The 14,053-nt window shown below is 39.5% G+C and overlaps 1 protein-coding gene across 13 annotated transcripts in view; it reads left to right on the forward strand.

Moving 5' to 3' along the window:
* ATG10 (autophagy related 10) overlaps positions 1 to 14,053 on the forward strand; it is a 236,221-nt gene that overhangs the window by 193,519 nt on the left and 28,649 nt on the right. The window contains exon 6 of one of the 13 annotated variants that reach the window (XR_012376704.1): positions 8,991 to 9,124. The exons of the other annotated variants lie outside the window; for them this stretch is intronic. The gene's annotated coding sequence lies outside the window, so the exon portion shown is untranslated. The remainder of the gene's footprint in view (positions 1 to 8,990; positions 9,125 to 14,053) is intronic. 13 annotated transcript variants of the gene reach the window in all.

A 14,053-nucleotide genomic window follows, 5' to 3' on the forward strand; every position in this document is an offset into this window, starting at 1 on the left:
ATCCCGGCCCCAGCACTGAGTTTCTATTTGAGAGGATTGCAAGGACAAGAGAGCCTTAAGGGGCTGTCAGATTTTAGTCAGGACAAAAGTTAAAGGATTATGTGCTGAGAAAGTTGGAGAGTTTGGAGGAGGGGAGGGTCAATGTAAACTTTTTTTTCCTCTTTCTTTAGGATGGATTGGTTGAACTAGATGACATCTAAGTTTCCATACAATTTGAAATTCTAGGATTCTATTAAATGAGCTGGGCTTCCATTCAGGTTAATTTAGAAGTTTAATTAGAACTTAAAATTTCTCCTATAGAGATAAGGAGGCTTATCATCGTAAAGAAAACTTCCTGGTTTTAATTTCAGCACAATAGCTTCCAGTTGTAAAACATCGAACCAGCTTCTTTCCATAGTGCACAATGGGATTCTAAAATCTTAAGTCCAAAGGGAACCAGTTGCAATATTATCTGCGAGCAGTTTACTATTCTGTGGATCATTATATAGTGTTCACTTATGGAAACTGCCTCATTTCTATCTTACAGTGTATTAGGATTTTATTATTTCTTATATATAACCTACAGATTCTGGATCATTCTCTACCCATGATGTAATGATCTCCATTCATCTAACTTCCCCTGGATCCTCAGACTCATTCTGTCCTGCCCTTTCTATCTGTCACCTATGTTTCCCACTTCTCCCTCCATGCCATACTTTTCACTGTGCTGTCTGGAGAAAGTTTCAATTATTCTCAGCCATTCCATGGACTGTTCCTTTCAGTTCCTGTCTTTAACTGAATCTGGCTCTCTCTTCCCCTGCAACCTTCTCTTTCCTGAACATCTCTAACTGCCATGTGAGGCTCATGGCCCCTTCAGCCTTGTAGAAAATCTGTTAGCACCTTGTGGCCAGGGCTGTTTCACCACGCACCATCCTGATCTCTCAGGGACTGCCTCTCATTCCCATACTCCTGTATTCCCACTCCAGCAGTTCCTAGCTGCACAGAGTCCTTCAGTCCATTTACCCCTTTGCTTTTTACACTCACCACCTCTGTACCTCAACATTCTCACACCTCTCTATAGCATGTGTAGGCTCTATGACCCAGGTCAGTAGTCATTCTCTTCCAAACCCTTTAATATCCTACATCTCTCTCATGTTCTGCCCATCTCTAAGCAATTGAACATCTCTGGGAAAAAAAAAGTCACACAGCCATATTGTTGAAGCCCACTTCAAATTGATGACCACAAATCTGAAAGGGACACACAAGATGGCCAGGTCATTTGATACCATTCCTCTAGTATATTCACTTTCCTACTCCCCTGTTTCACATCTTTTCCTCTCATGACTCAAGCTCCTCTTCCCTGCACCCACCATATCTCATAGTGAGAATAAACATAATCAGGAGAGAGCCACCTCATTTTCTTAGCATGAATCCTCAAGCCTACCAATATCGGTACCCAGATACTCCACTTACATTACTGTTACTGTGGGGAAAAGTGGACCTGCCCCTTTCCAACTATAGCCCCTGCTTTGTGTCCTGGATCCTCTTCCTTCTCAGGGATGGGACTCCCACAGTAATGCCCTTCCTCTCTTACATCATCATGTCTTCCTGCCATGAGGTCCTTCCCATTGCTATATAAGCACCCTTATTATCACCTATCTTGAAAAACTTGCCCTTCAGAGATTATGAACAGAAAGTTCATAGACAGGTACAAACAAGCATCTTATATTTGAAAAGATATTCAAGCCTACTCATACGAAGAAGAATGAAAATTACAACTATACTGACATGTCGTTTTTTAACCTACCATATTAGCAAAGATATAAAAGTTTGAAAACACATAATACCGAGACGAGTATGAGAAGAAAGGGTATTTTCATACTGTGCTATTGGGAGTAAATAAGTACAGCTTCAGGGGACATCAATTTGACAATATCTAGAAAAATTACTAAATTTATATGCCCTTTGACCCAGCAGTCCCACTTCTAGAGTTAATCCTGTGTTAGACCTGCCAGTGCTAGAGTGTCCCCAAGGGCTTAGGAGACCTTCTGTGTCTGCATTCTCTTCCTAAGTGGTTTTATCCAGTTCCATGTCTTTGAATATCTTTATATGCCAGCAGCTCAAGTTCAATCTTTAGCCCAGGGATTCCTGTGCAGGCCAGAGTAATTTATTTAAACAGTCTTTGTGGTAGTTTGATGGCATCTCAAACCTAAAGTGGCCCAAATAGGATTGATGTTCCTCCTCCCCAGTCTACTTCCCTCGTCAACCCTTTTTCCTTTCACAAAATTATTCCACTATTCTCTCAGTTTCTCAGGCCAGCAAACAAACCATAACTAGTGACATATTTGATTCCACTTAGTCCTGAACTTTTTACCTTTATTTATTCCTTGGCTTTATTCCATTTGTAACTTATCTTAACTCAAAAGACATTGAATTTGCTTCTCACTCTCCAATTTCTGTTTCATACTTTTCCTTTGGACTTGAAACAAGTTCTCATCTTCCAGTCTCAGAGTTTGGTTCCTCCTGATCATGGTTTTGACTTTTCATCTCTCCCTTCCCTTCTAAGTGCTTTTCCCAGTCTTCCTTGGTGACCTTTTTCCCTCTGGCCACCACCTTCCTTCAACTCTTTGGGCAAAACTCAGAGAATGCTAACCAGTTAAGTGACTAATAGGGAAAACTTAGAACGTCCATGTATTAATTTATAGCCATGCCAAATGAAGGTGAAAGCTCATGTTAGCTGACCAGCATTGAGGAAGATTATTGGAAGCCATCTTATAATGACAGTGTTAGCCGGTGAGCCTAGAAGCACAGCAAGGAGAGTTTGATGATTTTAAAAGCAACATCTAGCCTGGTGTGGCCAACTCCACCATGCATATTCCTGCTAGTTAGACTAGTCACTTTGTCTGTCATCTACCCTACTAAAATATAGTTTGTGATAGCAGGATCCATGTCTTTTGTGGTCACCATTAAATCCAGTGCTTAGCTCATGGATTAATACTCCTAGAATTCTCTGTCCTGGATGGTGCTACATGAACACTGCCAAAGTCTGCTCTCTGACTTCCATTTTCTCTGATCTCTGCTAATTCTCTCTTTTATGTTGACATGTTCTTATGAATTATTCAAACCAGAGTTGTGTTCTCTCCACTTTGGGCCTTGGATACTGTCTTTTAAGGTAACTTTTGAAAAAAATTGATCCCAAACATTTGGGGTTGATTTCACAGTTTGATTATGAGGTTCTGCTTCACTGTCACTTCTGTGTACTTCCTAAACTACTCCTTGGCCTACTTGTGCTTCCAAAAGCTAGAAGAGTGAAATGTCTGCTCATAGCTATGGACTTCCATGTGGTAATCTTTGAACACTACTTCATAATCCACAGATATTTAAATATGAATGACTTGAGATGTTTCTAAAAATGTAATTGATCTTCAGGAATACAGATTTACCACCAAAAGAATGTGCCACAAAATCTGAAGGCAATGTGAATATAGTTGAGTTTTTTGACAGGTAAGAATAGAACAAAAAACATAGGCGTGACAATGAGCTAAATGTATGATATTTTGTAAGCCTGATAGGAATAATTTAGTAGAAGCAGATGAAGACTACTCATTTACGAAAGATTTGAAGTTGCATTGTTGTTGCAACAATTATAATTGGGTTCCAATTATAATTACTATTATGATTAGACTAATGGGATAAGTTTTTTTTTAATATGAGAAAAATGTATTCAAGGCTTGTTCTTACCCTTCATGTATAAAAGAGTCTGAGTAATAAGTGTCACTACTTACATATTCAGAGCTCTTGTTGTACCTAAGAAGAAGACTGTCAGCCCCTTGGAGCAGGGAATAATTGTTCAGACCAGGCTTTGGCTTACCAACGGCCTTCTGCGGGAGAGTGTATCTCTGAGGCCAAGGGCCTCTCTCATCACGTGCAGTAAACACTCATCAAAGTTCCTGTGGAGACCCAAATGCAAAGTGCCCGTCAGGGAAGGGCATACAGGGCAGTCTTCTCCTGGGCCCAGAGAACAAGGGCCACATGTGTTCCATTCTCCACAGCATTCCTAGAATCTAGCCAAGTGCCTGGCATATGAGAGGCTCTTACAAATATTTACTAAATAGTATGAATGATGACATTATGCATTTTAGAGCTTTTATTTCTTATTTTTTGCTGTACAAAAGATTACCTGCAAATTTAGTGCCCTAAACATTTATTATCTTCCAGTTTCTGTGGGTAAGGAAAACAGGCATGGCTTAGTTGGGTCCTCTGGCCCTCGGTTTCTCACTGTGCTGCAGTCATGTCAAGGTTCACTGGGCAGGATCCACTTTCTGGCTCACTTACCTGATTGTTGACAGGACTCAGTTCCTCATTGGATGTAGGACGAGGCCTCATTTTGTTCCCTGCCATATGAGTCTCTCCATCGAGCATCTTCCAACATGGCCGTGTGCTCCATCAGACTGAGGAAGTGAGAGGGCAAGAGAGCGTCAGGAAGAGAGAAACAGCTAGTATTGTAGAGGCCACGGCCTTTTGTAGCCTCATCATGGAAGTGACATCTCATCACTTTGGCCGTATTCTGCTCATTAGAAGCAAGTAATGAGGTCCAGCCCACATGCGGGGAGAGGGGATTGCACAAGGGAATGAATACCAGGAGATAAGAATTATTGAGCCGTTTTAGAAAGCTGCCTACCAGACCTGAGTTTTTTTTTTTTTTTTTTTAATGATGATATTCTCAGAAAAAGAATTTTAATTTTTATATATCCTTTAAAAAAACATTAGAATTAGATGTGCCATATTTGTTAAGAAACATCGGTTCATTTTTTCCTGAAACAGAAAAACAAAGGTTAACACTGATAAATGAAGCACCTGCATTAAGCATATTTTAAAAATATTTCCAGATTGTTGCATTGTAATAAATAATGACTTTCTGAGTATTCAAAGACCCAAATAGAAGGGAGTGTATTGCAGCAAGCTTAATCAATGTTTAGTGATGATGGAATGTAAAATCGAAAAGCCAAGGATAGAAATCAAATTGCCTTTCTGCAGAAAGATCCTCAACAATTGAAAAACTGCTCTATAAAACTAAAGAACAGCTTGATGATTTAGAAAATAGAAACTGCAGAAATATTCTGTAGTTCCTAGATATGTCCTCACTGCTTATTAGCTTGTCTGTTTGAGAGCAAAGAGGAAGGGCAACAAAAAGAGATTCAAATTAGTGAATTTTGCTCTGGCCCTGAGCCACACTGGCTTAGGACTATTAACTCTTCAGTATATCCTGGACTAAAAATAAATCTTCTGCCCTTTTATTTTCAAGTACTTTTCTTTCTGTATATTCAAACTAGAACACAGACGCATATTATTAATTTATATTTGGACTTATTTAATGGACCCTTGAATGAATGGATTTTGATGTTCTTATGTGGTAAAATTATCTATTATACCCACAGTAATATTATTGTTTTGAAATAACACAATCGAATTAGTCACCTCAGCAACTTGTGTAACTTCAAGAATGCTAATTGGATATGTATAGAATGGGAGATCAATGACAGATGGGCAACACTTCAGCCAAAGCCACTTCTAGATACTTAACCTATGACCAGGAAATGTCTTAATCTAGCAGTAGATTATTCTAATACGCCTAGCCAATAACACTCACGCTATTAAGAATTTTCAATAGATTTGAGTTTACAACTATAAGAATGAAGATAGTAGTGGCAGTTTACACACACTTGTGTGTGTGTGTGTGTGTGTGTGTGCAACCCATTTCCTAGAAGCAAAATGTTTGACTTCTGTAAGAATGCTTAGACCTGTAGTGAAGTTGAAAAGGTCATGGGCTTTGCAATTAGGCAGACATCAGCTTCTGCCTAGTTCCTTGATAGCTGTGTGACCTTGAGTAAGTTACTTAACTTCCTTGGAAACTCAGTGCCCTCCTATATAAAATGTAAAAATGGTGTTGGTGATGATGATGATGATGATCACAACTAACATTTGTTAAGCACTTGTTGTATACCAGGCACTGTTATTTTTTATGTGCATTACTTTGTTTACTCGTCATAATAACCCTATGAGGTGTGAATCCTATATATGTCACACACACACACACACACACACACACACACAGATGAATTCTTTCAATCTGCCCATTACTCAGTGATTTTACCATTTCCACCTTTACCTACCTCCACTCCAGAACCATAATCACAGATTTTGGCTAGACTCTGTCTTTCTTCTTCTAGTGAAAGATGCAAATTGCTTGTGGAAGCTTATAGCCCACAGATTATTAGGGGCCGTTTTTGCTTTTTGTACCATGTGGTTTTTTGCTACTGGTTCTAAATGCTTTTTTCTCCCTTCCTAATACTTCTCATTATACTGACTTCTTTGGGGTGAATAACCTTGAATTTATGTGTCTTATTTTTATCCTTGGGTGTGTGTGTGTGTGTGTGTGTGTGTGCGTGCATGCAGAATGATCATTGCTATTATAGCTTGCTTTTATTAAACAAATTCAGTTGTTTTTGGTACAACAGCCAGGAGGGAATGGTGGAGATAAACCCATCAATCATTGGAATATGTCAGTTTCCTTCATCTTCTATTTACTATCCAGATCTGAGGCTATTTTTACATGAATCCAGAGTGTGTGCTTTTTCTAATATGTAGTTAAGAATCTGAATGACACGTTCTTTATAGTACCACAATAATTCCATCCATTACATCACTTAATTTATGGGAGTGCTAACACCAAAATCGATAAACATTATTTCTGAAATGTCAAGAGTGTTAATGGTGTGATTAAAAAAGAAAAAGATTCTAAAATCTCTCTGCACAGAACCCTTTGATATACTGTTGTTGAGGTGCGCCTATCCCAAGCTGTGATATGGAAGACTTAAATCATTAAGACTCTGTCAACTTTAAAAATGTGTGTCGGCAGCTATTTTTAGCCACACGAATCTTTTGTGCCATATTGTGGAATTCTGTTAGCAGAGAGAGGGAGAGACTATATGTCTCAGAGAAGATTGTCTCAGGTTGTTTTGAGACATATCAACAGTTGCTAAGGAACCGTCGCTAATGCTTCTGGGAAATCCTGTAATATTTCACTTAGAAATCGGGAGAAATTTTTATAGAGCAAAGCTTCTTAGACAAGGAAAGCAGCATATATAGGGTGATATTAGGGAACAGTTTCAAACTGGAAAAAGTATTTTAAAGTTTCCTAGAAGATTGAGTTTAAATGGAGTTTCTTAGCACCATATAATCGCCTCTTACAGAATCCTGGAAGCTCTCATTTACATCTGATTTTAGAACAAGTAGCATTTAAAAATCTGGTCACATTTCAGTTTATTTTCCATGATTGATGTTTTAAAATGGAGATTAGCATTTCTTTTCACACAGAGAATTAATTAGCATGCTAGGATGGTGGTTCCACTGATTGTCTTATTTTTTGGTGAAAAGACTGAATTAATAGTCAACACTTAATAGGCACTGACTGTTTACTAGGTCCTACATAGAGACATACTCTTGGCATGTAATGGTTTTGTAATCCAAATAGTTCCCTCTGATTAACTGTGGCATTGTAGATAGTGAAGAGATTTTCACCAGCCACCTCCACTGAGGCTTCTGTTACTGAGAGGGGCTAGCAGCCTAACACAGTTCAGTGCACCATCCAGGGAGGACTGCTGGGCTAATCACTTGCAATAGTCCAATGTCCTATTAGCTAGCATCTACCTGGCCACACAGAGAAAGCTTGCTTCACATGGGAACATTACTTCTAAATAGCTGATTTTAACCGTACAATTTGATCTACACATTTTATTACTTCCAGGCTTAATATTAGAATCTGGGGAGAGAGTGGCAGTAATTCACTGTTTTCTCTTTCATTCACAAATATTAAATGAGCACCTATTACGAGCAAGGAACTGTGGTTAGTGCTGGGGTTAGGACACAGTTAGCACATAGTCCTTGCCCTCAAAGAACTTATATTCTGGTGGAGAGACAAATCTGCAATCAAGCAATTGCAAAACAGTAGGATAAGAGTCATCATGAAAGTGTGTAAAGAGCGGGGTGAGGAGCAAGTGCAGTTTTTCTGTCTCAGAGAAGGGGCAAAGACCTCCTAGCTGGAGCTGAATAGTTTGTGAGTCACACACATGGGGAAGCGGGGGTAAAAGGAAGCAAGCAGTGAGTGCAGGGTCCCAAAACCATGACCAGGAACAGGCTCCACTCAGTCCTTAATGGTGGTACCCAGGGCAGGGGAGTCAGAGATGGAGCAGAACAGGTGAACAGAGGATCTGTCATGGAAGGCTTGTTCTTTCAACATCTACGCAGTGATTCTCCAACTTCTTTTGAAGTGCTAGAGCCCCTGTGTTTTTGATTAGAAAACTGCTGTAGTGAGCCAATAATAATAGGGATGGGGAAGTAATAATATTAGGAGGGAAATGATGTTGCAGTGAAATATTAGGAGGGAAAATGTGTAAAAATTGGTGAAGCCGTTGGGGGGGGGGTTGCCAGTTGAGAAAATACATGATCCAACTTTCTCCCAACACGCATAAGTTCTTTCTGTCCTGTTCTCCATCTCTCTGTGGCCCTCTCTACACCAGGCTGTTTCACAGCCCCAGGCCCTTGCTTCCCTCTGTCTGGAATGCTTTCCCACTTGGCCTGGTGATCCTTTCTGAGTTTTCATGGCAAGCCCTTATGATGCCTCTGCATTTCCCTATTTAGAATACCAACTGGAAACTGTTCAGAGATACATGGCTCCTACTTAACTGCAACCTCTTCCACTGCAGTGGCTATATTTTGCTTTTATTTGTGTAGCATGCATAAGCAGTGCATAACTTTTGCCTAACTAAGGGCTAATAAATGTTCATTGACATGAAATGATCTGATAAGAGTTTCAAAAAACCTGAAGATCAGGTGCCAAGTTCAGTAATAATTTAGAAAACATCCAGATGTGAGATGATCACAGCCCAGGCACCTTGTCTTGATATTGCCACTTGTCTTAGTGTCTGTTTACATGGAGGTTTTTCCAACAGCCAGAGAAATCAGAGCCAAGGCAACGTTAGGCCATTTAGACCATTTGTTTGGACTCCAAATCCACAATGTAGAGATGGTTCGAGAACCTGATGCTGGCAATGTGAGAGGCAGACATGCAAGAATACAGAAACAAGTAAGTAAAATTAATGATAGCAAGTAAATGCTAAGTGTCACATAGATGATTCAGACTGACATATGCTCGAAGAACATAGAGGCAATACAGAAGGCCAATCGCCCTTGAGTATAGAGTAGCAAATTTGGCATTAATTCCAAGTCTGAAGCCCTGACTTTGCACTCCAGTCAAAATATTCACCAAATAAAGGTTTTGCTAGTCTTTTAGTAAATGTGTAAACAGAGAAGCTTGTATCAGAGTTGCATTAAAGGTCATGCTTGAAGTAGACCAAAATGTGATATTGATTAGTGCATTTCTTCTTAGGCTACAGAAGCAGAAGCTATCAGAGAAAATGTCTGTGATGGTTTGCCTAGGACCCTCTCCCCAGTGTTGTAAAAAGAACAGAAGCATTCCTGGTGATTTTGTGCTTGTCTTAGCTGGAACCATTTAGTCAGACAAATTGTTGGTCATCACAAAGTCAATAATACAACCAATTGCATGGAAACATGTTTTGTTGTGAAGGTAAAGGTTCCTTGGAGGAAAACTCAGCATTTATTAACATTAGACACTTATCTATGGGCCAACCCATTGAACACCATATGTTTGGAGTCATGATAAATATCTGACACCATTTTTCCCCTGACATGGCAGGACAGGGTGCAGTTAGTGTTGCCTCTACTTCCCAGTTTAAGAGTGGAACTAAATAAACGAGAGGTAGTATAACAAACATAATGATTAAGAACAAGCCAGACTGCTTGGATTCAAATGCTGGCTTCTCCAAACTAGCTGTAAGCCTGGAGTGAGGTGCTCAGCCTCTCCATGCCTCATCTGTAAAATGGTAACAGTACTTCATGGGGTTGTTGCATGGATTAAATAAAATCATAGATATAAAATATTTAGGATAATTCCTAGCACGTAGTATGCAACCACATGATAAATATTAGCTATTAGTGTTGTTAATGATCTTATCTCAAGTTGACAATAAACATCGTCTCCATTAATGATGTCAGCAAATTCTGTACTACTATGTGGTTAGTATAGAACATAAGCTCAAATAACAAATAACATTATCCTTATGTAGAGATACACTCATATTTTTTGCCATCAAACAATCCTCATTTGGTGGAGCATTTGGTGATTGTAGCTTTATGGAAATCTGCCACCCGGGGTAAATAGCAACCCATATGGAGATTGCCCCAGGCTCTGGAAGGTAGAAGACATTCTTCAGGATTTCAAAGGCACATCAACTGTGCCATTGCAGAGGCACGAGTAGAACTGTACATGCCAGGATAACAATCAAGACATATTATTCTTTCAGGTTTCAAAGAAAACAAGTATCGTGCTTAAGAAATTTAGTCACACCATTTCTGATACAGTCCTAAGAATAGCATTGTAATTTGTATGCCATATACTTGGTTTTAACAAGGCATTTGATTCTGTTAAGCACATTGGTAGGTTAGAAAATCCTGCAAAGGCAGGCTCTATGGGGAAGTTTATAAGCAACATTTGTTTACTCTGCGAGGAAATGATGGTGAGAGTTATAGATGCAGACAGAGATAGCAAATGCATTTACAGTGACTAATAGCACCAAACAAGGCTGCATTCACTATACCCATTATGATCTGCTATCTGGTTTTTGTTTGTTTGTTTTAAGATGCCCTTTGTCACCTTCAAAGATTGTGATTCAGGTATTAACTTGAGGGTTAGGTCAGATAAGAATGCATCCAATCTCTGCCATATGTAGATGGCAAAAGCAAATTATTATTTAGAATATAAACAACCATATTACATATTGTCTGCATGCTCATGACTGCACATAGGTGGCTCACCATCAAAATGATGAATAACAGTGGTTGGGTTGGTTTGCTAAGTTGTGCATCACTTTGGTCATGCTATCAATCCCCAAGCAGAGAATGCTTCTCTGAAATTTCTCTGGATCACCCCTGAAAGTTAGGGAGAAGTTTTATCACTCCAGTGGCATCATCTCTTGCCATCAATCCGCAATAACCAACAAAGGGAGATTTAGTGGTGGTGTGTGTAAGAGGCACTATGATGGACAGCACTGGTCAGGAAATAGAAATCTATAACATGGTCCCCCTTTCCAGAGATGGGGTGATAATTCACAGATTACACAGCAGAATTAATCGATAGTAATAAGTTATATAATAAAACAGCTCTAAAGAGGTGCTATAGGCAGTATATGAAAAAGTACAAGATCACTGATAGAGATTATAAGAAGAGAGTTTTATTGTGAGCTGAAATGATTCTAGAAAGACTTCCTGAAAAGAGAAAGGCTTGAAATTGCCTTTGAATATTTGGTAGATGGAGAGGGAGGTGAAGGATTATTCCAGGTAGGGGGATCAGCATAGAGATGAGGAAACACAAGGTAAACTGAGAGTAGAGAAAAAACCCAGTTGAAAAGAGTGTAAGGTACGTGAAGAGGTAGGTTTCTAAAACTAGGAATTGCATACCTTTGAGGATATGCAGTAGTTGGTCAAGGTGTGACAAGACCACATCAGGATAACTGTGGGTTTCTAGAATATGAGCAACAGTAGAAGCTTTGTTGTTTTATTTGCTGCTATGTCTTTGGGGCTTAGAGTAGTTCCTAGCATATGGTGGGTGCTCAGTGGAGACTTAACTCTTGTCTGTGATTAGGGGTACTCTGATAGAATGTAAGGCTTGAAAAATAATTGGTGCCAGCTTGCAGGGAATCTGAATGGAGGGCCACACAGTTCATGCTTCATAGTTTTGGGTTTCTTACTTAAGGGTCCCAAATCCCCAAGTTTCAAGGGTGTATGTGAACCCCTTGAATCGTAGGCAAAAACCTGTGTGCATTATGCATTCTTGCAAAGTCCACAGCCCTTATTGGATATTGAAAGGGATAGGTGCCCCCAAAAGGGTTAAGCTTTGCTCAATAAGCAGTGAGTAATAAGGAATGATTCTGAGCAAGAGAGTGACATAAAATTGGTAATTGGGATGATGAATTAGGTATCTGTGCAGGGTGAGAGTGGAGAGACTGGAGCAGAGGAAACCAGGAGTCTGTGGCAGGCCAGAGGAAAGAGCGGGTGTGTGGGACCGGGCTGTCTTCAAGGAGATAGAGGAAGGAGTTGAGGGGGGGAGGGTAAAGGAGAGCTATACTTTGGGGGATACTGACAAAATGTTTGTGGCGAAGATAAGGAAATGGGAGGCAGTGAAATTAGAATCAGTTTCCAAAGAAATCAATCCATCAGTATTTATTTATGTAAGCCTCTTGAGTCTTCACCATTTTGATGTAAGACTTTTGCGTAAAGAATATTCTTTTTACAATGAGAGCTTAGCTTTTCCTTGCAAGACCTGATTGGAAAGCTTGGGGTGCCTCCCTCTCCCCCACCCCAAGTATTAAAAATAAGGACATTAGAGAATTGTAAGCTGCAAACTCAAGTGAATGCCAAAATTCAAATCGTTTTTTTTTTTTTTTTTAAATTATCTGATTTCACATTTCTGGTTAAATTCATGGAAGTTGAAATACCTTCAGATGTTTTGGATGCTTCTGTTTTTTGCAGGTGTTTAGTTGACCAGTTGGATAATTAAGCTCTTTTATTGTCTTAGTGTCACACACTCCCACCTCGAGAGATTTCAAACTTTGTTGTAGCTCAGAAACAGAGTCCCTCACTGTCTCACTGCAAACTAGTTTGGCCTGATCATATTTAATTAGAGAATATTAGAATCCTGAAAAATAACATATTCCAGCTGACCATACAGTAAAAAAATGAAATCTTGTACCTTCCTCTCAGGTGCTACAAAGATTTGGGGACCATCACACTATGGGAATGTTCACATTTGCCCTTGATCACCAGACTCAGTAGGAAAAATGAACCTTCTGGGCCTTAAGTGAACCCCACCTAACTGTTTGCATTTTATCACATCTGGAAGGCAGAGGCCAAGTGGGAACTATGGAAAGGAGACACTGTGTTCAAAGATAACAGTACTTTGCTGTCCAGGCAGATTCCAAGTCAATCCATCTGTCACAAGTGATCTCAAAACCAAAATGGCTTTGGCCCCATTATCTGATGGTGAATATGGCTGTGGCAGAACCACCTGCGGGCCTCTGATGCCATTGCCTCTGCTGAAGCCCTTTTCAGACAGCCTGGTGCCTTGCTTGCTGGTATCCACACAGCAGGTATATTAAGGAGCATCTTCATGCCTCCTGGGTGACTGGATGGCTCTCTGGCGGTCTCTGGTGGTGAATATTATATATGCGTCTAGAGGGAACAGCTGAATACTTGACTGCATTAGAGCAAACACAAAAACAAACATTTGAACAAATATGCTAAAATTCTCTGGTAGGAACCTAAGTCCAATAGTAACTTCTAGTTGTTAACTCAGAAAGATCATGGTATCATTTATGTATGACATAGAGTAGCATCTTAGAATGAGTTATCCATATAATATTTAATCTCTCTCTCCCTCCCTCCTCCCCTCACACCCTCCCTCTTCCACCAACAAAAACGCAATTTCTCCAGTAGTTCTTCTAACAGGCAATTCTCAAGATATGTCTGTGGGTGTATATAATTTACTGTTAATTTTTTGATAACCAGCTCTCTGTAGATCTGAACATTAAACATCTTAATTATTACAGTTACAAATGTCCATTTTAGCAATTTGCTATTTGTACCAGTTAGTGAATTGGACATACTGAGTTATTATACCAAAGAGAACTGCTATGTGTACCTCAGCACATACATATCTGGGCTGCATGTTACTAAGTACATGAGGGTTCTTTTTAATTCTTGCTATAGTGTGTCTAATCAGTGACATAAACATCATCCATTAGTCAGTTCAACCTTCCCTGAAGTATTAGTATGCTAAACAATCCTATTACCAAAGCATTATTTTGATATTTTATTAAAAGTCCTACAGCTCTAGCATTGCTATACTCAAACATAGCTTTATGCAATTAGGATTATAATG

The sequence above is a fragment of the Callorhinus ursinus genome, unplaced genomic scaffold, assembly GCF_003265705.2.
Source record: "Callorhinus ursinus isolate GAN/ISIS: 27379988/994484 unplaced genomic scaffold, GSC_fseal_2.0 scaffold3, whole genome shotgun sequence".
Classification (NCBI taxonomy): domain Eukaryota; kingdom Metazoa; phylum Chordata; class Mammalia; order Carnivora; family Otariidae; genus Callorhinus; species Callorhinus ursinus.